This window comes from Bidens hawaiensis, unplaced genomic scaffold, assembly GCF_021521415.1.
Source record: "Bidens hawaiensis isolate Kalapana, Puna unplaced genomic scaffold, B.hawaiensis_p1.1 tig00018502_1, whole genome shotgun sequence".
NCBI lineage: Eukaryota > Viridiplantae > Streptophyta > Magnoliopsida > Asterales > Asteraceae > Bidens > Bidens hawaiensis.
The window spans coordinates 123,960-148,392 of record NW_027492800.1 but is presented as its reverse complement, the minus strand read 5'-3'; the positions used below and the strand labels follow the sequence as shown (position 1 = coordinate 148,392).

Here is a 24,433-nt window from a genome sequence, read left to right as displayed (position 1 = left end):
GGAGTAGTAAGAAAATTCTAACCGTAGTCCCACATCTGTTGTTGTATCCAAAGAACCTGAGAGCAGCAACTGGAAGCAGCTACGTACTAAGCTTCACATGTAGACAATGAAACTGTGGTTTGTTTCTTGCATTGCCAGGTGACAAGTCGTTTGCCAAAGAACTGACACCCTGCCATTGTAGATTTGGCATTCAGTTTACAGCTTCCATATTCTGAGTCAGAATAAGCCCTTAACACAAACTCATCGTTTATTGGATACCAGATACCGACCCCCCGGACATCCCTTGAGATAACGTAGGATTATTTTGACGATCATGAGATGTGAAACCTTCGGATTTGACTGATATCGGGCACACAAACAAGTAGCATGCATGATGTCTGGCCGATAAGCAGTCAAATACATCAATGAACCTATCATGGATCGGTATAAAGTTTGATAAACCTTCTCCCCGTTGGGATCAGGACTGATACCATGATTCAATGGTAAGGGAGTACTAATAGCCGATGCATCAGACATGTTGAACTTTGTCAAAACGTCATTAACATATTTTGTCTGATGGATAAAGATACCATCTGGCAATTGTTCAACTTGAAGTCCAAGAGAGAACTTCATTTCCCCCATCGCACTCATTTCAAATTTCTGTTTCATGACTTCTTCAAACTTCTTGCACAGACCATCATTCGTCGATCCTAAGATTATGTCGTCAACGTAAATCTGCACGATCAGTAGATGTCCATCAACAAACTTAGTGAAAAGTGTACAGTCGACAGTTCCTCTGATAAACTCGTTGTTCAAAAGATGTTGTCACAACGTCTCATACCAAGTTCTCGGGGCTTGATGGAGACCGTAGAGGGCTTTATCAAGTAGATACACTTTGTCTTTGTGGATCGGATCGGCAAACCCCGGCGGTTGTCCCACGTAAACTTCTTCACTAATCTTACCATTAAGAAATGTTGATTTCACATCCAACTAATAAACCTTAAAGCCTTTCCAAGAAACAAATGCTAGGAAGATCCGAATAGCCTCTAGTCTTGCAACTGGTGCATAAACTTCATTGTAATCGATACCTTCTCTTTGATTGAATCCCAAAATAACTAATCTTGCCTTGTTTCTTACAATAATACCATTTTCATCCATTTTGCACTTAAACACCCACTTGGTGTTGATCTGCATTTTATTTTCAGGTAAGTCTACTAATTTCCAGACCCCGAGCTTCTCAAACTGCATAAGCTCTTCTTGCATTGCATTCACCCAGCTTTCTTCTATTAGGGGCCTCTTTCTACGTCTTTGGTTTTACCTGAGAAATAAAACAATTTAATGAGAATAGATTTTGTAAAGGAGAAATATGAGTATTGAAACACTGAAGATTATGATCAAGTTGTCGTCTTGTTTGTACTCCAGCAATCAAATCTCATATAATATTCTCCTCGGGATGATAAGATACAGTTCTCGAGACCACCTCTAAAGGTACTGACACTTTGGATTGAAGATTCGTAACATTTTCTTCAGTATGAGAAATGGATGGAGAGATTGCTTCGATTATCTCCTCATCTGTGTCACCATTGTCATCAAAAACTGGAAAAGTTTCTTGAACATCATCGGATTGAACATTTTCAGGAACATTTTGAGAAACAGACACAGGTTCTTCAGGCATAGGTTCTTGATTTTCCGAAAATTGTTGATTGTAAATCGTCATCAAAGTTTCTTCGGATGAATCTTCCTCCGGGAGTTGAAAAATTTCTCATAGACTCTCATAATCGAATAGCCTTGAATCTCCTGGTCTTTGAATGGTAGGAGTGTATCGTTGACAGTCAACGTTTTGAACTTGTACAATCTTGTGGAGGCTAGGAATGTAAATATGTCTGAGTGGACTAGCATACCCCACAAAGAATCCTTCCATGGATTTAGGACCAAAATTTCCCAGTTGGTTCAAGAACAGTACATATTGACCCAAACGGTTCAAGCCACTTCAGATTGGGTTTCCGACGATTCAAAAGCTCAAAACACGTCTTACCAAATCTCTTTACTATAAGCACTCAATTATGCGTATAATAAGCTGCCGCTACTGCTTTAGACCAAAAGTTAGCTGGTAATTTTGAATCTGAAAGCATAGTTCGTGCCCTTTCAATCAAAGTCCGATTCTTTCGTTCAGCAACCCCATTTTGTTGTACTCGAATTCCGTCCCATTATCACTTCGGATACGACGGATTGGCAGATTGTACAATGTCTCTAGTTTCTTGAACAAAACCATGAAGGAATCATATGTCTCATCTATAGATTCCAAAAACATCACCCGTGAAAATCTTGAGTAGTCATCGGTGACCGCAAGACAATACAATTCGCCTGTGATACTTTTGACATTAATTGGACCAAATAGATCCATGTGAAGACGTTCAAAAGGTAAGTTGATGGAGTTGATAAGTTTCTTTGGATGAGATTTACTCGTTTGCTTTCCCTTCTTACAATCCAAACAATCTTCAGTCAATTGAATGTTTCTCAAGTTAACTCCTTCTACCAGATTCCTATGAACCAGGTGGTTCATTTTTCTCAAGCTTATATGTCCCATCCTTCGATGCCATAATACAAATTCCCGTTCAGATGCTCTTGAAATGATACACTGAGCAGACCCTGATGAAGTAGATGCGTAATCATGTTCATGACGTAAAGATCATTCACACAAGGAGCACGCATAATGATTCATTCCTCTGGTATTTTGAAACCCAGTTTCAAAATAAAACACTCTCGATCAGTAAAGTGTGTAGAGAATTGTCTATCACAAATCTGTGATATACTGAGTAGATTATTCTCTAACTCTGAAATGTAGTTGACATTCTCGAATGTAACTTTTCCATTTGTTAAGGTTTCTTCACCAACAATCTGTCCACCTTGATTACCTGCAAAGCTGACATACCCTCCTCTTATTGATTTAACATCATTTAGCAAGTAAAGAGTACCTGTCATGTGCCTAGAGGCTCCACTGTCCATTATCCAACGAGAATCGTAGGATCTTGGAAGCCCCTGCACATACAGTTAACAGATTAGTGAAACAAGGAAACCCAAGCCTTCTTTGTCTTGGGTTGTTAAAAATGTTTAAACAACAACCTATCATCCTCAACCTCTGAATCACATGATAATGAATTTTCATTTAATGTTGGTGACTCAGATGTAGATTTCACTTTCTCATCACAATCAGGCATTTTAACAACAGATTTTGGTACCTAATTTTGACCAACAAATTGTTTCTTTTTATAAAATGATGTTTGACTTCTTTTTGAAATTGTTGATTTTAACACATCATTTTGAACAATTTTTTTAGCATCCATTGACTCATTTCTTTTCAAAATTTTCACATTTTCAATGATACAGCCTGGTTTCTTATTACATAAATAACCTAATCCAGGTCTCTTGCTCAATATCTTTTGAGGTTTTTGAATAGAAATGTGATCTTGTTTGTATCGATTAGGACAAGAGTAAAACACATCTCCAACCACATTACAACCAAAACAATGTCTCCTATCAATAAACTTATTGATCTGAGATGTTGATTTAACATGATCACGTTCAGCTTTCAAGCGATAAAATTCGCATTTGACTGTTTTCTGAATTCAATTTCCTTTTCAAACTCTGAAGTTTTACAAAGTACGAACTTTATATTTTTCTCTTGAAATTGATTAACTCGTGAAGATTTCTTGTTATAGAAACTTGTTTTTGCAAATCTTGTCGAGTTTTCAACTACTTTCTTTTGATTATCCAAACCACTCTTTTGATTACCCAACCCATGAGGTTTAACAACTTCCTCATTCAACACAGCTTCTGCCATTTTTATTCCAGTTGCAGAATCACAACTAGAACTCTCATTAACTACAACATATTTAGAAATATCATGCTGTGGCGTATTAATTTCCACATTGAGTGCCTTTTTCAAACCTTTTGGTTTCTTTGGAACACAATCATTACACAAGGGTGGAGGCACAGCATGATAATTTTTCTCTTAAGTTCTCGGTCTCATTATCCTCACTTTTTGATGATGTTTTGAGGATAATGTGATCAAGTACATATGACGACGCAGTGTAGGTTATCAATTTCAGGTTAACTTTTTCAGTTTCAATCTTGAGTGTTTGAAGATCAAGTTTGAGTGTTGCGTTTTCATCAATGTGTTTGTTAATGGCAATCTGCTTATCTTCAACTGTGTGCTTAAGCATTGAATTGTATTTTGGTTTTGTAAAATCTATTCCCAAAGACCCTTTTCACACGATTGAAGCTTCATGTAGGCCTCATTAACAACATTTAAATCAAACAAAGATTTATCATAGTGTCTCTTTAATTCTTTGATTTCAAGATTTTTAAAATCACATTCATAGCAAGGTAATTCACATTTTTCACATAGATTTGAGTTTAGAATTACCTCATTGGCCATGAACGCTTGATCAATTACTTCTTCACTTGCAGTTTCAGAGTCAACATCAGTGATGTCTTCTACCACTCCTTCAACAAACTTATTTTCAACCATCTTTTTATCAACAGATACGAACTCCTCCTCATCTTCTGACTTGATGACGTCTGGAATTTCAGCATCTTCTTCCACACCAAAATCAATTTTTCCTTGTGGAACATCCTCATAAAACCAACCTACAAAACTTTCAACAATATCAAGAGGAAATAATGAGATAAGATAATCAGAAGGAACTTCATGAATTTTATCATAGGTTCGAGGAAGTTCATCATCAGAGGTAGCACTAACAACTTCTTTCTTATTGTTGCTATCTTCATTCAAATTCTTGTCTGCATCATTAGACTCTTGAGTCTCAGTCTCAACTTCATCCTTATCTTCAACCATATTATCCATCTTGATCACACTTTCAGCAATAACCACCTTTTTGTCCTCATCAACCACTTGAGCTACATTCTCTTGGAATACAAAATTCCAATTGAAACCTTCATCAACTTAGGCCGTAGATGCTTTTTGTAGCGAAGTTGATGCTTCAGTAGGTTTCTTTTCCTTATATGATCCACCTTCTGGACGATGAAATATAGCTTGTTTGTAGTAGTCTCGTCCAAAAGGATTAGCAGCAATATCATCAACACTCTTACTTGTGCATTCCCTTTTAAAATGACCCTTCTCCTTGCATCGAAAACATCTAACCTTAGACTTGTCAAAGCCTAATTTAGACGTTGTACCATCAAGCACGTTTCAACCAGTAATCTCTTTGAATCTCTGATCACGTCTAATAACACTAGCCATACACCATCTTATATCAATCATTTCCATTTCCTCCGGGTCTATCTGGTCATAATCTTCTTTAGTCATGTTGTAATTCCCAATGCGACCCACCACCAAACACTCATATAATTCTATAACAGATCCTAGAAAAGCCATGTTTTCCTTGATAGTGTCAGTGGTCATGTTTCCTGTATTTGTTAGATTCACTGCTATGTTACACTGGATAACATCAGAATCCTTTGACCTTGAAGCTTGAGTAATTGGAATTGTTCCAGGATAACTACTACTATATTGAGGAGTAGCAGTAACATTTGTAACACAAGCTTGACTGATTGATTCTACACTAAATGCAGTAGGAATCTTGGGATTTGAGTAACACTTGAATGAGAATTCTTGTAATATAATCTCACATCTTGTGATACGACTGTAGATTTCATCTTCTGTTTCATTCTCAGTTCCAATTCCTGAGCTTCAAGTTTCTTGATAAAACTTGCCAAATTCAGATGGGCATAAGCAATGGGGTTTGATTGTTGAATCAAGATAAAACTGCCCCATTCTTCAAGTAAAGCATCTGAAAGTTTATCTATATACTCATACTCAGGCTTTTCAATCTTCAGCCTCTTCATCTCATTCACAAGATAACAGTATCTTTCAATCAATTGAGCAAATGATTCACCCTTAAATTGAGTGAATATGTCAAATTCTTTCTTCAGCAAAGCAATTTTGCTCTTTCTCATGTCAGGATTTCCACAATCTTTATTCAACAACGCTTGCCATATTGAGTAACAAGTACCATTGTGTTGCAGAAGTTGAATGATCAGCTTTAATGGACTGTTGAAAGAGATTTAACATCTTCTTCTATTTAAGAAATGAATCTTTATCTGCATCAGCAATCTGAGATAATTTGTAATTTTCACCATTCACATTCTTGGGAATTATATACTCTTCCTCCACGGCAGTCCATTTATCATAATTCAAAGCTTGAACATACGTCTCGAATTTGTCAGCCCATGAAGGATAGTCTTCCATTCTTAGTAGTTTAGGAGGCTTGTTGGAAGTTCCCATTTCATTTTCCAAACTAATATTCTGACGTAGAATAGACGGCTGTGACAGGAACGCACTTAGGTTTTCCATATCGAATAAAGTCAAAGTGTATACCTTCTTGTCAAACGGATATGTTTCTGGTAACGAATATGAAACTAGTCAAGGTAGGTCAACGTATATGAAACTGGTCAATGTGGCTCAACGTATGAGGTTTAAAGGTCAACGGATATTTATGAACAACAAGAATGATCAACGTATATGTCCAAACCAATGTATATCTAATCCCAGTAAAACATATGTGGCGTATATGTTATACGCCATATATGTTATGTTTGATCAACATATACAGAGGTAATACATATACGGTGAAGGTCATGTTGTTGGTAATTTGAGTTTTTGAAGATGTAAATGATGTAGGAATTGAATGAATTTTGGTAGGGTTATCACGGATAGGTAGAGAACAATATGTGAGATTTTGAAGAACTTTTGACGGTAGAATTTGAATGTAGAAAGAAAAACCTGGAAAACTTGAAGTGTTCAAGTTAGTAACGAGCCATAAGACTCTGATACCACTTGAAAAGGATGCTATCTTGAAGTATATGACCATAAGGATCTGTATTTTGTTACAGCTTGTATCTCAAAGTGCAGAATCCATTGAGATTGAACACATTCAAGTAAACATTAAGCACATTTTCATATATATCAAGAAACAATACAAGATATGACACTTTTCACACTTTCTCACTCTACTCTCTCTCTGACAATCACCAAAAGTCTGAGTAGAAACGCATAAGTCCCCTATTTATAGGAAACATGAACAAGCTCATCAAGTCCGTATATGATATACGGCGTATATCATATACGCTGCATATGATATGCGTTGACTAACAAACACAAACTATACATTTGACATTTTTAGCCCTATACAATCATATCTAGTACATCTAAGACCCTAGCAATAGACATTATGTCCTAACAATTTTTGACGAGATAGCCTCTCATATAGGCAAAAAGTTATCACTTTCCGTTAACCAGTCAACAATCACCCAGATGGTATCGATTTCTAGCTGTACGCGGTAGCTTAGTTATGAAATCCACGGTGATGTGTTCCCATTTCTATTCGGGTATATCCAATGGTTACCCTAGCAGGTACATTTTATGATCAGAGGGAGAAGTTACCGTCGGCCGAGACGAGGAAAACATGGAACTCAAATTCGTATGGTAAGCGGCCTGGGGGAAACAATTTTAATTCGTCCGAGAAGGGAGTAAAGACTGAGCCTTCAGAATTTAAGAGGGATGCGGGGGTTGGAAATTGCAAGGAGTGCGGGAGACCGCACAAGGGGGATGTAAGAGTGGGTCTGGTTCTTTTTTCCGATGTGATAAGGTTGGACACCCCCATTTCGAGGATCCGACGTTGACTTGTTTCCGCTGTAAGGGTGCCGGCCACTTGGCATCGAACTGTCCTACTAGCAAGGCGGGGGTGTCCAGTCATGGGACTTCCTCGAGGGGAAGGTGGAAGAGAAGCCGAAGGCCAGGGCGAGGGCCTTCAACATCTCCAAGAGAGAGGCGAAAGATGATGCGGATGTTGTTTCAGGTACTTTCTCCTTATCTATTCTTATATTTTTACGTTACAATTTCTCATCCTTTCGGGATCGTATGTATGATCGTGTAGCTAAGTAGTAGTGTAATGTGATCCCAGGTACCTTTTTACTTGATGAATTACAGGCATCGGTCTTATTTGATTCGGGTGCCAGTAGAAGTTTTGTGTCTACCGCTTTCCGTTCCTCGCTGAATAAATCACCCGAGCGCGTAGTCGATGTGTTTGAGGTTGAGGTTGCCGTAGGAAAGTTCGTTTCCGTGTCTAGAGCTATTCAGGGTTGTTCCATCGAGTGGTCTGGGTATAGATTTCCGGTGTGGTTGTACTTGATGCCTCTTAACTGTTTCGATGTGGTGCTTGGGATGGATTGGCTCGCATGTGTTGATACTCAGATAGTTTGTGGTCAAAAACTTGTACGTCTAAGGGCCCCATATGGGACCCAAATTACGGTCTTCGGTGATCGGAATGGTGCGACGCCACATATCATATCCATGCTTAAGGCGGGGAAGTTGATGCAGGAGGGGTGCGGGGCGTATCTGGCGTATGCTATAAACGTGAATACCGAGGTGGCTACCGTCAGTGATGTTCCTGTTGTTCGGGATTTCCCGGATGTGTTTCCAGATGATTTGTCAGATGTACCGTAGGATCGCGAGGTCGAGTTCCAGATAGACCTTGTACCGGGCCCCAAACCCCTTTCTCGAGCCCCTTACCGTCTAGCACCGAATGAAATGAAAGAACCTATGGCTCAATTGGAAGACTTTCTCGACAAGGGCTTCATTCGACCGAGCATCTCACCTTGGGGTGCCCCAGTCCTATTCGTTAAGAAGAAGGACAGTAGCATGCGGATGTGCATTGACTACCGTGAATTGAATACACTCACTATTAAAAATCGGTACCCTCTCCCAAGGATCGACGACTTATTTGATCAGCTCCAAGGAGTTAGTTGGTTCTCGAAGATCAACCTTAGGTCCGAGTATCATCAGTTGAAAATTCGGGAGGAAGATATTCCTAAGACTACCTTCCGCACTCGTTATAGGCATTATGAATTCCTCGTGATGTCTTTCGGTTTGTCCAACGCACCAGCTGCGTTCATGGATCTTATGGACCGGGTGTGTAGGCCGATGCTCGATCATTCGGTTATTGTGTTCATCGACGACATTCTGATGTATTCCAAAAGCGAATCCAATCACGTCGGTCATCTCACGGAAGTTTTGGAAGATCTGCTAAAGGAAAAGTTGTATGAGAAATTTTCTAAATGTTCCTTTTGGTTACGCGAGGTTCAGTTCTTGGGTCATGTTATTAACCCGAGTGGTATTTTGGTTGACCCTGCAAAGGTGGAAGCTGTAAACGAATGGGAATCTCCTAAGTCTCCATCCGAAATTCGTAGTTTTCTGGGCTTGGCGGGGTATTACCGCCGCTTCATTCTCGACTTTTCGAAAATTGCTTCATCATTGACCAAGTTGACTAAGAAGAGCGTTAAGTTTGTTTGGGGTACTGAGCAGGAGGAGGCTTTTCTCGAGTTGAAGAACATGTTGACGCATGCCCCGATTTTAGCTTTACCCGATGGCACTAATGATCTAGTGGTTTATTCTGATGCCTCTTACCAGGGGCTTGGGTGTGTTCTGATGCAGCGAGGCCGAGTCATCGTGTATGCCTCACGGCAGTTAAAGCCTTATGAGGCGAATTATCCTACTCACGATTTGGAACTGGAAGCGGTTGTGTTTGCGCTTAAGTTGTGGAAGCATTATCTGTACGGTGTCCCTTGTGTTATCTATACCGATCATAAGAGCTTAAAGTATTTCTTCGAACAAAAGGAACTGAATATGCGACAGTGTCGATGGTTGGAGTTGATTAAGGATTACGATCTAGAGATTATGTACCATCCCAGTAAGGCTAACGTGGTAGCCAACGCGTTGAGCAGGAAGGAGAGACCAAAACCTATTCGTGTGAAATCTTATCAGCATATTCTTAAACCCGATTGTAAGGCCCCGTTCCTGGTAACCCTACTTTGGTGTTGGATTTACTCATAAACACAGTTCTAAAATCAGAGTAAATTAAAAACTTCGTGAAAAAATTAAAAACTTCAACATCAGATTACAAAACATTCATTATTGTCTTAACATACAAATTGTCTTTTCATAAGTATTTAATAAAAACAGTCATAACACTTCATCATGGATGCCAGTCTCTTCAGTCCATGCCATGTGTCCCTCCTCAAGCCAACTGCCTCAACCTATTTGCCTGCGTGCATACTAAAAGTCAGCTACGCTGAGTGAGTTCTAGAAAATCAATTAGCATACAATACATTCACATCCTTACTTACACGTATCCGAAGATGCGTATTCATACCTTACTTACATGCATACGTACTTACATACTTTCTTTCATACAACCCTATGGTATACCATAAGGTATTCTACATTAAACATCACAGATATTGTAAGGGTCTGGTCCTTACATCACAGATATTATAAGGGTCTGGTCCCTAACATCACAGATATTATAAGGGTATAGTCCCTACTGCCTCGAATAACCAAACATTTATCATACGTGCGTATTTTACCTGTCTCATGTATATAATATATACATATATATATAATATATATATATATAATATATATAATATATATATTATATTATATATATATAATATATATTATATATTATATATATATAATATATATATTATATATATATATATATATTATATAATATTATATATATATATTATATAATATATAATATATATATATTATATATTATATATTATATAATATATATATAATAACAGTTATCATGGATGGTCAGTCCGAGAGGACCGTACAGACTCTTGAGGATATGTTGCGGGCTTATGTTATCGATTTTGGTGGTAGTTGGGATCGTCACTTACTGTTAGTCGAGTTCTCGTATAATAACAGTTATCACGCCACGATTGGAATGCCACCGTTTAAGATGTTCTATGGTAGGAGGTGTAGGACTCCAGTCTGTTGGGGTTCCATTGGTCAGAAACAGTTGGGTAGTTTGGAGGTGGTTGAGGCTACGACTGAGAAGCTCGATAAGATTAAGGCTTTTATGAAGGCCGCTCAGGATCGTTAAAAGTCCTATGCGGATAAAAGGCGAAGACCTATTGTGTTTGAGGCTGGGGATCGGGTTATGTTGAAAGTTTCTCCGTGGAAGGGTATTATTCGTTTTCTGAAGAGGGGGAAGCTTAGTCCGAGGTTCATTGGTCCGTTCCGTATATTGTCCCGTGTTGGTGAGGTAGCGTATAGACTGGAGTTACCCGATGAGCTCGCGGGGATTCATCCTACTTTCCACGTGTCCCATTTGAGGAAATGTTTAGCTGATGAGGAGGCCCATGTGCCTCTTGATGATATTGATCTTGATAGTAAGCTGAACTACGTTGAAGAGCCTATCGCTATTCTTGACCGTCAGGAAAGGCGTTTAAGAAATAAAGTGGTTAGTCTGGTGAAGGTGCAGTGGAGGCACCATAGGGGTTCCGAGGCTACTTGGGAGTCCGAAGACGAGATGATGAAACTCTATCCGCAGTTGTTCTTGTCGCATCGGGATTCGGGAACAAATCCCATTGTAAGGGGATGGACTTGTAACGCCCGTTAATTTTCGGTTCAAGGATTTGAAGCTTGTAAAGTATGTATATTTCTCGAGATTTAACCGACATTTCTCGGAAACCTTCTCGTCATCCCGGTACGTTAAATCGTTTAAATTTTCTTCCAAGTTGCCTTATTATTCAATTTAGAGGGGCTAGAATGAAATATTTTTATGTTATAACACAAATCATAAAACCCAAACCCCCTCACCCACTCTTGTCCGATCGGCAGCTCTCCAGCCCCCCCCCCCCCCTACAATTTTCTTCTTTCCATCCATGGTTTGAGCATAAAACATCAATTGAAGGTTAGTTCTACGATTCCCCAAGTCTTTTACACCTTAATTGATCTTTATACCACGCGTATTGATCGTTAAATTGCGAGGTGGCTATCAATTCTAACCTTTTTGAGACTGTTTTGGTTGAGGCTTTTGCACCAAAATCCTCCTAGGTATTTCTAGTATATCATACTTAAAAATCATGTTCATTGTTGTTCGTTAGATTGGTCAACTAGTTGTAGTTTGAATGTTAGTGTTCGATTGACTAGAATTGTAGTTTGATGCGTTTAACGCGAGGGTTGAAGTGATTAACGACCAATTCAGCTAGGGGGAACTTGGTTTGATGTACGGGCTGTTGAAAAATCATTTTTATAAGTTATGGGGCTGAATTGGTTGTCGGTTACTCAAATGGGTCGGTACAACGCGCAATTGCGTTTATTGAATAGTCGGTGCGTTGTACTTGTGAGTTACCGACCCATTTGACTCGTGTAGCGTCGCGTGGACTTGTTGGCTATGAATTTTTCATATTGGGTCCACACGGGGCTGAGTTGGATGTTAATGGCCTAAACGACTATTAAACACACGTGTTAGTGTCACCTAGTGCTTCCGGGGGTAAATTAGGAATTCTTTATTCCTGGGAGTATCTAAGTGTCTTGTTGGTGAATGTAAGGCCCCGGGGGGCTGTTATGACTGAGTTTGATGAGGTCGAGGCTTTAAGTAACTCGAACCATGTTAAAACGTCTCGTAGGATAAACGAGTCCTTTCGATGTCATTAGTAATGTTTGAATGTAAACCGACAGGTGTTTGAGTTTTGGGATTACTTAGGGGTCCTCTAGCTTGTGGTGAAATCGTGCCTTGGTCAGGTGAGTTCATGATGCCCCTTTTTACTCTTTTAAGATTTTGGGCTAGCATGCACACCTAAGCGATTTTGCTTGATAATTTTTTTAAAATTATTTTGGATGGGCTTACTTGTATATGGTAGGCCTTGAGATGATATTATCGTATGTATGTATGTATGTATTATTCTATGGCCAATATTTGGGGATGTTTAGTAGTCGTTATCGACTACGGATGTTTACGTATGCCTACTTCGTGTTTGCATACGTTGGATGAGATGTTACGTGTTTGGGTTGTACGTGTGCTCGACCCTGATGTTATTACTTGGATGTTTATATATATATATATATATATATATATATATATATATATATATATATATATATATATATATATATATACACACACACATATAAGGATGATTATTTACTGAGGATGATGGCCTAATAGATCTATCCCTTTTATGTTTTTTAAAATCCTTGGAATGACTATTATGATTATTATTAATGATGTTATTTATTAAACCTTGAACTCACTCAGCTCAAGCTGACTTTGTGTGCATGTTAGTGTGAGTTTCAGGTTAGAAGGAGGATGCCTTACCGCTTGGACGTGCACGAAGCTACTTGAACGGTGAAGGGCATACGTGGAAGGAAGACTTAAATATTGAACATTTCTTTTTAAAAGTTTTATCAAATACATTTAAATTGGTTTTGGGAATTTATTTTATTAATTATGGTTTTCCGCTGAAGTATACTCTGAATTGGTTGTTTTAATGGAATGAACTATTTTCAAGTTTAAGTATTTTTATAATTATTATGGATGAATACCAACTATAGGATTCCCGGGATTCGGGGTCTTACATGAGGGCTGCGTTCACTCATGTTCACATAAAGATCGAATGTCTTGTTCTCTAGTCATCGTATTAAATGAGTTCGGGCATGTTAAATGAATACATTCATATATGTTTTCAAATAAGTTTGAGTATGTTTCCCTGAGTTTGTAAATAAAAAGAAAATGGCTCGTGAAACTCACATTGGTCCTTGTGCATGTATATTAAACGTAGCAAAATTATGATCTCGTTATCATATATGAGAAAGCATCAAGAATAATCCTATCAAGCAGCTTAACATAAGTATATTGTATTCAGAGCATCGACATTACACGCGTGGTTGAGCTCGAATGATCTGTTAAGGTTTTGCGACCAACTAATATTGGTTTGATTGTGTGTTATTAGAGGATACACAAGCTACCTCATATATGCTAGTTACACTCATGTACATTAATTTTATGTATGAAATTAATAAAAGCGTTCACCAAATGAAACATGTTTAATTCTTATCACATTTATTTTATATACCTCATCTCTAGCGGTCAATTAGAAACTAATGGTTTATCTCAAGGTACTCGTGTGTGTGTGCATACATATTCATATATGTGTGTGTCACCATGAATATTAGCCAGCTATACCACATAAAATATATGCATATTTTTATCTTTGTACAAGTAAACCGTCGATTCGAAAACATGAGTGTTTGTATATGTTAATTAATGATATTATCGTCCGTCCCTGTAATAATTTAGTCGATATCAAATACAAGTTATGACCATATTGGTATTGTTTTTAAACAACAATTTTTTAAAATATAATGGTAATAAAAGTCACATTCTTTGTTCGAATAAATGTATATTCATAGTTATTGTTTTCGAACATTCACTTATTAACTATTCATTCGTGCTAGATTATTATTTATTCGACCGAATATCATGATTATTATTACTATTTGTCACACTTAATCACAATAATAATAATAATAATAATAATAATACATGTGACTAGTAATAAAAGTCACATGTGTCGTTATTTGAGTATATAAGACGATGTTTATTGTTTATTATCACACGCTAGCTAAAAGTTGTCATAAGGTAATAACTACCACAATAGTGACGGTATTGGTAGTATTAATACTACTAGTAATATTGTTGTTAAGGTATTAACCGGACTTAGACATGTGAATAACCATTGTGAGTTGTATTAATTCACTAACGATCGCTTGTTTGCTAATCACTGGGTCGTAATAAGTCATTATTATTATTATTATTATTATTATTATTATTATTATTATTATTATTATATTACTATGTTGTTGATCCCCTGGGATCGTTTAAGCTCGAGTTGATCGTATCACACGCGCTTTAAAAAAATAGATAATTAATAATTGAAAGGATCGAGCATATGTTCTTACCTTCTCGCTTTGTTTAATCAATTTGACCCCGGTTGACCCGCGTGTTGACCAAGTTTGACCCGACCCTTATTATACACAGACCTACTCGTTTTCTTACCATAAACGTAACCACAAGGTCCGTTTTCTATTTTGACTAACGTTGGTTGACCAAGTTTGACCCGACCCTTATTATACACAGACCTGCTCGTTTTCTTGCCATAAACGTAACCACAAGATCCGTTTTCTATTTTGACTAACGTTGGTTGACCAGTTAACCGACACTTTTGACCAGTTGACTTTCATTGACTCACACCCGAGATGACACGAGCAGTCCCGTATCACTTCTATTGTACACAACTCGCCACCCCACACTCGAGATCATTACATTGTCCGCCGAAAACCACTGCCGCTGCCGGAAACACGCCGGTAATGGCTTGTCGCCACTTATTTACCTAAACCAATCACCGTCGCCACTTGTTCCTCTGTCCACCTGCTTAAAACACAACCGATCCACACTCCATGATCACAAATCTTGAGATTAGCGCTTATAACCTTGTCAAAAAAGCAGCAAGGTTCGTGATGTATTACCTTAAACTCACCTGAAAGTTGATTCATTCACCAGTATTTAGATATGGTTGGATTTTATGCAAGACACCACATCTGGTCACCGAATCAACACCCCTGTCAACTCATCTAATGTAAGCCCCTGAATCCCGGAAATCCTATAATTGGTAATCATATCCAAAATTCATAAAAATTTAAAACCAAGAAAATTCAATTTATTTAAAACCGATTCAGAGTAAAGGACAGCGGAATAATAAGTGTCAAGATTTCCAAAAACTTAACAAAATTTTAACCCAAAGCAATTCATTTTATTTTAAAACTAGTTCAGAGTATAAAATCAGCGGAGAGTCATAAGTATCAAACAAGATCCCCAAAAACCGGGAAAATATGCCCAAAACCAAATTTGAGTACGTTTAATAATAATAATTGAAAAGAAGCAAATTTCATTATTAAATTTCCTGACTATATATGTCTTCAACCGTCCAAGTAGTCTCGAGCACGTCCAAGCGGTAAGCATCCTCCTCTTAACCTGAAACTCACACTAACATACACACAAAGTCAGCTTGAGCTGAGTGAGTCCAAGTTTTTAATAAACAACATTTATATAAATCATTCTAATAGTTTAGATATAATACGGGATACGAGAAGTTAGGCCATAACAAACGATAAGTAGTCATACTTATATATCTATATAATTATATCCTTATGCATAACTTCCAAGTAATAACATCAGGGTCGAGCACACATACAACCCAAACACATAACATTCCATCCGATGGTGGTCATGCCACACGGGCCTCCCCCTCACGGGCTTTTCAGGGCCCGCCACAGGATTTTAGAACTTGAGTAGTATGGTTTGGCCCGACCAAGATCACCATCCACCGTATGCAAACAAAAAGTAGGCATACGCAAACATCCTTAGTCAATCTGACTAATTAACATCACCAATCATAGGCTATAAAGTAACACATGTATAGACATACGTATATATTATTCAAGATATACCATACTACAAGTAAGCCAATGGGCTATAAGGTAACACATGTATAAACATATGTATATATTATTCCAAGATATACCATACTACAAGTAAGCCAATGGGCCATAAGGTAACACATGTATAAACATACGTATATATTATTCCAAGATATACCATACTACAAGTAAGCCTATGGGCCATAAGGTAACACATGTATAAACATACGTATATATTATTCCAAGATATACCATACTACAAGTAATTCTATGGGCCATAAGGTAACACATGCTATACAATACTACAAGTAAGCCTATGGTCCATAAGGTAACACATGTGTAAACATAGGTATATATTATTCCAAGATATACCATACTACAAGTAAGCCTATGGGCCGTAAGGTAACACATGTGTATACATACCTAAATGTCATCACAAAATATACCATAGTACAAGTGAGTCTACGCAAAATCATTTAAGTGGTTTATCAAGTAAAACAGTTCGGTGTGTATGCTAGCCCAAAACTTGAAAAGAGTGAAAAGGGGCATCATGAACTCACATGACACGAGGCACAAGGTCACCACGAGCTAAAGAACCCCTAAGTATCCCCACAACTCACACGCCTGTCGGATTACACACAATAATTGCTAACGGCACCGAAAGGACTCGTTTATCGTACGAGGCATTCTAACATTGTTCGAGTTACCCAAAGCCTCGACCCACCAAATTCAATTACAACAGCCCCCCCCCCCCCTCAGAGCCTTAAATTTACCAACACGACCCTTAGAAACTCCCGGGAACAAAGAATTCCTAAATTACCCCCGGAAGTGCTAGGGGAGACAAATATGCGCGTTTAAGAGTTGTTTAGGCACTTAACACCCAACTCAGCCCTGTGTGGACCCAATTTGATAAATTCACATCCTACTAGCCCACACGACACTACACGAGTTGGATGGGTCGGTAACTCGCAAGCACAACGCACCAACTATTCAATAAACGCGAATTCGCGTTGTACCGACCCGTTTAAGTAGCGGACAACCAATTCAGCCCCAATACTTATAAAAATAATTTTCCAACAGCCCGTACATCAAACCGAAGCCACCCGAACTAAATTGGTCGTTAATTACTTCAACCCTCGCGTTAAACGCAAAAATTCACTATTCTAGACAACCGAATACTAACTTTCAATCTACAACTAGTTGACCAATCAAACGAACACCAATGCACATGATTTTAAAGTATGTTATATTGGACATACCTAGGAAGATTGTGGAGCAAAAAACCTTTAGTCTAAACAGCCCCGGAACTGCTCAATTGGACAGCCACCCGGTAAGCCTAAAACAAGCGATTTTTTGATCAATACACGAGATATAAGGATGTATTAGGGTGTAAAAGACTAGCATGGACGTTAATCTGACCTTGAATTATTGATTCAAACCTAGAACCGAGCTGGAAAAAGAAAAAATGGGGGCTTGGAGGCTGCTCTTAGGTCCGATCGGCCAAGGGGTAGGGGTTAGGGTTTCCTTTTTTGATTATAATCTAATATGTTACATTCTGGCTCCTCTAAATTGAAAGTCGCAACACTTGGATGAAAAGTTAAGTAATTCAACTCATGGGAATGACTAGGAGGTCCCCGAAATATGTCGATTCGAACCCGAGAATATACAAGTTTTGCTATGCATAACCCTTTTAACGAAAATTTACGAACGTTACATCTAAGTCATCGGAAATGCTGCTCACATTAGAACCTAATTGCCGCAACTAGGTTTCGCCGAAAACACGACTTTTTGGAGTTCATTGTTACCCCCGACACAACAAACCGCTAGGCCACCATTACTTGTTGCTGCAGCCGTGAATAAGAGACCAGATACCATTGTCACCGTTGCCGAATAGGTTGTCGAAAACGGCTGTCGGCTCTCTTCGCCTGAGTTTCATTTTCTTTTAGGGTTGTGACAAATGAGGCTCAAGAGTTAATGTGTTTATATAGATAGGGTTAGGAGGGGTAAAAATGGTAAATAGGTGGGTACCTCGAATACAAACCTGTCTTAAACGTTTATCGTTTCTCTCCGACTCATTAAGCCCTTTCGTTAGGAATACTACTAACATCGTTAATTTTTATATTTCATACTATAAATACTATCACTCAATATTTTTGTTAGAATGTTAACAATATCGCGGTAGTATACCGCATATTCGAACTGGCGTGTTAGATTTAATCATTGTGTCCAGTTTAATTATTTTAAATAAGTTGGTTTGTTTAGTGTTAATATGATTAATATTACTTTTCGCACTTGACTAGTTATTTATTTTAAATAAACAGCGTTGTATTATATAGCATCACACTATTATATCGAGGATCTCAATGAAGAATCTTATAATGATACCACATACGCAACGAATAAGTTTGTTTTGCAATAATCGTTATTAACTGCAATAATTATTAATCTACCAAAATTATAACGCTTGTCAATTATTGGTTAAGTTTGATTCTCAGAATTTTTATATTAAAATATAATACTGTTGAATTGTAAAGTCGGGGTTGTCACTACCAAAATTACATGGCTTTCAGCTGACTTATCCAGTTGTAGGTTCTTCACTGCAGCAGCTACAGCTTGGGCAATGGTAGATTGAACAGAATGGTCAAGTTGATACCCTTCGTCTCGCTCAGTTACACTTCTTTCATCTCCGGAGACAGTAACCGGTTCTTCAGAGGGTACCAGGTTCACACGTGGCCTACGACGGCGTCCCATGCGACCTCCCTTTTCTTGTGTTAGCCATCGAATTGAGGAAACACAAACATCATCATTCTAAGAACTATTTAGTACAAGGATAGTAAGGTAAGCAGGCAATAACATTGGCTAGTTGTGATTAGATGATCACGTTAATTTGCGTATCCTATACACGTCCCTTTGTGAGTCCACTTGTGCTAGGTTCTACTGTTAAACGGTTTGACAATTAATCAAACACTTCATACAATCACATAACCCTATCTCTAGCACTTAAGCTAGCTTTCTTACTCATTCTTACATTACACATGAAGTAAACCACATATCTTATCTTTACTAATCCTGCTTGAGTGACACATGGCTTTCTTGGACTAGTATCTTTCTTCTTTTCCTTTACTTAGTCCCATTCTCTATTTGAGTTTAAGCATATAGGATGTTTATTTCTCTCGAACTTATGCTCTGATACCAACTTGTAAGGCCCCGAGCCCGGTGCCTCACATTGGGTATTGGATTTACTCATAAACACAGTTCTAAATATCAGAGTGGATTAAAAATTGCGCGGAATAATAAAAACTTCAGCCATTTGTTACAAAATTCTAAACTCTTTCAAATAGGATTAACACATTGTCTTTCAAATTCAAAATATAAAATATCACATGACTCATTCTTCTTTCGATACTAATCTCTATTCTTCGAGGCCATGTGTCCCACCTCAAGCTAGTTGTTTCATTCTACTCACCTGCATGCATACTAAAAGTCAACTACACTGAGTGAGTTCTAGTTTAACAAGTATGTTAATCTTGCACATTTATCTTACATATTCGTACCCGTATATAATATTTTTACCTTTACACTGTACTTGCTTTCTTACTTCTCACATACACCTTGTTTTACTCTTTCATATACATATATTTACTCTTACACATTCTTACATATTCATACAATTATTACTTTGTTTTACTCTTACATTTACATATATTTACCCTTACATATTCTTACACAATCATGCAATTATTCATATAGTCTTGCATAGATATTATAAGGGTCTGCCGCTCTAACTCTTGCACAGATATTATAAGGGTCTACCACCCTAACTCTTGCACATATATTATAAGGGTCTGCCACCCTAACTCTTGCACCGATATCATAGAGTCGGCCACTTTATTCTTGCCCAGGTATTAGAAGGAACTGTCACCCTGACTTTTACCTTATACTGTTATACTTAGCTCTTACAATCACATATAATTAAATAATTTAAATACACATGACAAATTTTACAAACATTCTTTCATTCTTTGAAATGGGGTTATTCACACTCATAATATACATATGCACACACACACACATACATCTAGTCTTACTAGTATGCACGCAGTCTTGAAAACATTCAAAGAAAAGGGGCTAGAACTCACCTGAATCCAGTTTCTTTCTAAGTTAACTGTAATACTCCTCCTTGGATGTGCACGACTAACTGTGTAACAATTATAAGTATCAATTAACTAGTTCTAACTATCTCATACTTCTAGGTTAGTGAAACCCTTAACAAATAGGGGTCCGATCCGAGGGCAGCGCCCTTGGTATCGTAGTCTTAGGGGCAGCAGCCCTTAGAAGGGTTTAAAGGACATAGCCTTGTGTTGTATCCATCCGTTAGACATCATCCTTGATTAGATTTCTTCTTTTGTGAAACGTGACAAGGTTACCTTGGGTCACAATGTAACCACAACAAACATAAAAAAGTTAAATTGAAAACAAAACTAATACATCAAATAGTAAAACATAAACCAATACATTCACACAATAACTAATCTCCCCTTTCATCTCAACAATCAAACCACAACATAATTCATTACAACCTTACTACGCCACCGGCTCTGCTTTTGGTCCAAGCGGGTTGAACACCTTAGCAATCCTCTCGGTTGGTACCAATGGAAGATAATTAGAAACCTTGTACCCTTTCTCAGCCGCTTGCTGCACGATCTGGTTATACTTCTCTGAGCAGTTAGCTGCAGTGGGCACCACCACCTTGGGGAAGACCGGGAGCTAGTTCAAAGACTGCCAGGCCGAAGCAGCATACCGCTCAGCCACCGGCTCGTATTTTGTGTAGATCCCTTTAGCAGCCGGCTCAAGCTTAGTATACGCAGTTTTGACCACACCAGCAGTCTTAACCTCTTCAGACTGGTTCTTGGTTTTAGCTGAGATTTGTTTCACAAGAGGCTGGACTTGGGCATCGAATTTGTTGACCGATTCGTCTACCTTGCGATCAACAAACTTTAGGACCTCAACAGGGACATCATGGAACTTTTTATATGCTGGGCCGGCCACGGTCTTTAGCTTACCCTCCATCGTCTCAACCCGTGGTTTAAGTGGACCGGAGTTGTTCTTGGCGTAAGCGTAGGCTTTGGAAGCGTAAAGAAGAGCATGTAGTGCTGCCATTTGTACCAATTGAAGGTGCTTCAATCTCTGTTCTTCTTCCCTCTCAACCTGTTTACAGTAACACAAATTATAAACGTATACTAAAGTAGTTCTAATTGATTATATTGTTCAAAGGATGAACCACAATTAAACATAAATTAATAATAATAATAATAATAATAAATACGAACCTCATTGTTTTCGTCCATGGAGATATGATTTAGAAAGGATTTAAATGGTGTTATCAAGAAGTGATAGCTGATTAAATATTGTTATTGTAGGTGAGTATCGATCATTTTGAGGGATCTATATTTATAGAGTTTCGTTTGCTTGAATCTCGAAGTTTATGGAAGTTTCTGTTAGTGAAAACGTGTGAAGGGCGACAAGTCTTGCCTGTGTTAATCTAAATTGTTGAAATAACCCCCTATGTATTTTAAATGGTCCGTTCAAACCCTTGGACGTTATGTGTGAACCCTTGAATGGGCAAAAGTGAAATTGCACTAATTTTGACGTTATTTTACTAATCTCGTGAAAATAACGTTAAAAGTGGCGGAAGGTTAATCAGGCATCATGTGGTGGCGTTGATAGTCGAAAGACAATGGTACATGCACCAATTGGCCGGTGTTCCGATGGTTGAATGTTATGTGCCTTAGTCCAATGCTTGATGCAAAACTACTATCGAGCCGGGGGTCTCAACGGAAGTAGCCTTTCTATTCTTATGGGGTAGAGGTAAGGTTGTCTACATCTTACCCTTCTCAGACCCTATCATAACTTTGCTATTGGTAGGATATACTGAGTACGATGATGATGATGATGATGATGATGATGATGATGATGATGAAACCCTTGGACCATGCCTTGTACAGTATCTGTAAAGTTCGAGTTGGCTAATGTTAGTTATAAAAGTGTATCTAAACTAGTTATAATGTTCTTACATTGTGCGTCAAAGCTAATTTTAGTAGCGTGTTTTATAACTGTGTACAAATGTACGACCAAGTTGTCATTATACGACGCATAAATAAATTATGCAAATGGAATATTGCGTCGAAGCAATTACAACATTGCATATGAAACAAATTATAATTTAACGAAAATGTATGGCATCACCTTAAATTCATATGTCAGGTCATGGATTTTTTTACGTTTCAGAGTGAAAACCATCGAATATGCACACGTTTTTGATAAACACTTTTGCATTAGTTTAAAACAAAAAAAAGTTAAAAAACTCAAAAAAACGACCAGCTTAAAATAAATTTTATTTTGGTCATTAAAACTGAAGAATAAATGTAAAATGTTATATTCAAATTATGTTTTTAATTAGAATACGAATAATAAACGTATTAAAGTAAGACAAATTTGTTGCAAAATGAAGCGCCCCAATAATTTTTTATCAGTGTCACTCAACTACAATCAACTATTATATACATAAATTACATATGAAAAATAAGTATTAGATACTAAGTTATATAAATTATTAATTAGTAGTTAAATATCACAACCGCTTTGTGGACGCAATCATTACACCTGCATATAAGAAGGAATTGTTTTAATTTACTACACTTTAATATTACAACAGTCGTGAAGCGAACCCTAGGCAATTGACTAGGGAGTTGGGTACACTCGAAATACCTGTGACTACTCGAAGAGTATTCGAAAATAGTAAATATAAAAAAAATTAATTTTTTGAAATTATATATGTGATGTTATGATATTAGCTCTAATTATAACAAGATTATTGAAATGATAATTGAATTTTATTATATCTGAGAGACAAGAGAGTGAAGAGATATATGTGAATTGTTAGTTCTACCAGGATGATTAACTTCGTTACAAATACATTCTATTTATAAGGCAAAAACTACTGTGCAAAAAGTAAATTACCGACAATATAAACTATTGATGAACATTTCAATAGTTTGACAATTGTGAATAAAACGTGTGAATAAAGGTGTTTGACAATTGTGTCATCCACCTTTTCGTCAATAATTCATAACACTCCCCCTTGGATGACACCATTTCAAAACGTCGGGGTCTTGAAGTACTGCCTCATTAAAAACCTTGCTAAAGAAAAAACCCAATGGGAAAAAAACTTTAGCTAAGGGAAAAAGAGTGCAGTATATAGCTCCCCCTCAAATTGCAGGTCGTTACATTGTCCGTACATGGCGCATGCCAATATCATGAACATGTTTCCTGAATGTTGCTGTGGGAAGTGCTTTTGTGAAAAGATCAGCTGAGTTGTTGCTGGACTGGACATATCTCATTTCAACCTGATTGTCTTTAATAAGGTCTCGAGTATACTCAAAGTATCTTGGTGGTATATGCTTTGTTCTGTCACTTTTGATATACCCTTCCTTCATTTGCGAGACACAAGCTGCATTATCTTCATAGATAGGAGTTGGAATTCGATCTTTCTCTAGTCCACAAGAAATCAATATGTGTCGTGACATAGATCTTAACCATACACATTCTCTTGAAGCTTCATGAAATGCAATGACTTCAGCATGATTTGAAGATGTTGCAATGAGTGTTTGTTTCTGAGAATGCCATGAAATCGCAGTTCCTCCATTCTTAAATATGTATCCAGTTTGAGATTTTGCTTTATGGGGATCAGATAAATAACCTGCATTTGCATAACCAACTAACCCTTCTTTTGAATCGTTAGGATAAAATAAACCTAAATCAGCAGTTCCTTTTAGATACCGAAAAATATGTTTAATGCCATTCCAATGTCTTTTAGTAGGAGATGAACTGAATCTTGCCAATAAGTTAACTGCAAAAGAAATGCCAGGTCTTGTACAGTTAGTAAGATACATAAGTGCTCCAATTGCACTGAGGTATGGTACTTCGGGACCAAGAATCTCTTCATTATCTTCGCAAGGACGAAATGGATCATTGTCAACATTGAGTGATCTAACAACCATCGATGTGCTTAAAGGATTTTCTTTGTCCATATTG

At 37.6% G+C, this 24,433-nt stretch overlaps 2 pseudogenes across 1 annotated transcript in view; both read right to left on the bottom strand.

The window, feature by feature from the left end:
* LOC143556274 (stress-related protein-like) overlaps positions 1-24,433 on the bottom strand; it is a 271,130-nt pseudogene that overhangs the window by 211,790 nt on the left and 34,907 nt on the right. The window lies entirely within an intron of this gene.
* On the bottom strand, positions 20,909-21,547 carry LOC143556273 (REF/SRPP-like protein At3g05500; annotated as a pseudogene).